Here is a 2,500-nt window from a genome sequence, read left to right on the forward strand (position 1 = left end):
CAGGTTCTTATAGCCCCTACAGAAAGCATTGCACACAAGTATCTCTGAGGGCGCGTTTCCACTACTGCCTAAACCGGTTTAACAAGCGGTTTAAGCTAAACTGGTTTAAGAATTGACCTGTTTCCACCTGCACTAAACCAGTTATATGTTAAACCTAAACCTATTTCTTAGACCTACTTCGAAGTAGGTTTAGCAAAGTGATTTAGGTTTAACTGTCACGTGACAGTAGCGCGCTTGTTTAGATGGCTTCTGACAATGTTGTTTTGATGATATTGACTATTTTGCTGGCATAGGATTGACTTAAAAGATGTAAGGGTCGTTAACAAGGGGAGAGAAATCAGTAGCTACGGAGAGAGACAAGACGGTGTCTTTGGTCATCGTCATGCAAATTCCTACTAGCAGATGCTGAATCAGTGAAAACCAACAGTTGCTCTGACTCGGCGACAAAGCAGCCCAATACTTCAAAATAAGGCGTTCCTAGATGGTTTGTTTTGCACATCCTGGATGTACAAGTTCTTGTTGGAAACAGCGCTTTCTTGCACTGGTTTAGTTCTTAAACCCATTTAAGCTAAACTAGTTTAAGTTGCAGCTAGTGGAAACACGGCCTGAGTTTCCTATCCTGCCGCGTTCACCGTGTACTGTACACATATCTCTACGGCCCGTGGCTGTCCGCTGCAATTTTGTTGTTGTGCAAGCAACCATCGGAGCCCCAGCGTGTGTACGTGCGCTGCTACATCCGGGATTTGACAAAATACACGTACAGCATGCAGTACTGTACAGTGTACACGACGACGCGTGGCTGTTTGCATTTGTTTCGTGCAAGGATGTGGGTTGCTCATATGGAATTCCACACCTGACGCTAGCGCTACGCCACCGGACAAAATGTCTGGCGAAATCACGAATGGTCGGACAAATGTTTCCTTTGGTTGGTAAATGTCCGATGTCCGGCCGTTATTTCGCACACTGTGTGTGTGTGTGTGTGTGTCTGTCTGTCTGTCTGTCTGTCTGTCTGTGTTTGTTTGTCTGTCTGTCTGTCTGTCCGTCCTTCCGTCTGTTTGTCTGTCTGTATGTGTGTCTGTCTGTTTGTGTGTGCGTGCGCACGTGTGTGTGTGTGTGTGTGTGTGTGTGTGTGTGTGTGTGTGTGAGTGTTTGTCGGTCTGTCTGTCTGTCTGTTTCTGTTTCTGTTTGTTGGTCTGTCTGTCTGTCTGTCTGTCTGTCTGTCTGTCTGTCTGTCTGTCTGTCTGTCTGTCTGTCTGTCTGTCTGTCTGTCTGTCTGTCAATACATATATTTAAAATTTCAACACTATTACATTCTAAATGGTTCCAGCAAGGAAAAGAAAAACATGCTACAACAATGTCCAGCGACCCTTACGGCCGCTTACTACGTATGACGATTAATTAACTGTACACTATAAGCAGTACAACTGTTCTTGCTAAAAGAAAGTCTACATAGTTTTCTTGAGAGCACTTGTGCATTGCATCTCTGGAGGCTAACAGACAGGCAACATCTCCAGTATGTCTTGAACTCGCCACTGTTTGGGTGTCCATCTTCATCTACAGATAATAGGGACAGATGATGTAGAAATTGGTGGGCTTTCCATTCCCAATGGCTGTAATGCTAAAAAACCAGAGGGATGCAATTGGATGCATTTCCCATAGCATCAATCTCTTTGCTGTATTTTTCCGTCTTCTGTGACTCTCTTTTGGCAGCAGCGGCTCCATCCACCTTAGAGGCTAGTAAGATGATGTCCTCATTCCACGGGTGGGCAAGAGATATGTCCAGCTCGATATCATATCCAGATTGGGCATCAAATGCTATGATATCAGGACGAGAATTGCTTCCTTCGTAAAGGTTTCTGGGTTCTCTTCTGTGTGTTATGTTTAGGTCTCGTAAACTATCACACCACACATTTGCTACTGATTCATGGGACCAGATGGGTTCGCCTCCAGTTTTACAGGTTGGAAGGTGATAGCCTTCTCTGTCATTGATCTTGCTACACTCGCATCTTTCAATTGCTGAAGACATTGGCATGCTGCAGCCCAATCTCAACCGAGTTGCTAGTCGGAAGTTAGCGGGTTTTAGTGCAAACTTGGGAGAGGTTGGGACAGCTTCAAGCCAAGATCCAGCAGCTTTGCCCTGCAACGATCTGAGTCTAGCAGCCTGTCGAAGTGAATTTTGTATTTCCTAGTAGTTCGGATGTGATGGTGTTAAAGTGGTTCTGCAACAGTTTCTTTTGAAGGCCTGTTGTATTGCTAAGGAGGTCTTCCAAGGACTTGCTGTGTGGTAATGATTGCTTCAGCTCAAATCCTATTGATCCTGGGGTTGCATCTTGTCTATTCTCCATGACTAGATCAACCGAATCTTGAATATCTTCGAAGGATTTAGGAAGTTGTACAAGGCTGTGCGCCCATGAGGAAACAAACGCAATGCTAGACAGGGATTCTGCAGATGACATGCCAAACCCACCATGTCGAATGGGCAATGTAGCTTGTGTCCATT

General features: G+C 45.1%; 1 protein-coding gene across 2 annotated transcripts in view; it reads left to right on the top strand.

Annotated features, from left to right (window-relative positions):
* The window catches only part of LOC134187789 (tyrosine-protein kinase HTK16-like), a 17,465-nt gene that overhangs the window by 6,601 nt on the left and 8,364 nt on the right, over positions 1–2,500 (top strand). The gene's annotated exons all lie outside the window — the stretch shown is intronic.

This window comes from Corticium candelabrum, chromosome 12, assembly GCF_963422355.1.
Source record: "Corticium candelabrum chromosome 12, ooCorCand1.1, whole genome shotgun sequence".
Lineage (NCBI taxonomy): Eukaryota > Metazoa > Porifera > Homoscleromorpha > Homosclerophorida > Plakinidae > Corticium > Corticium candelabrum.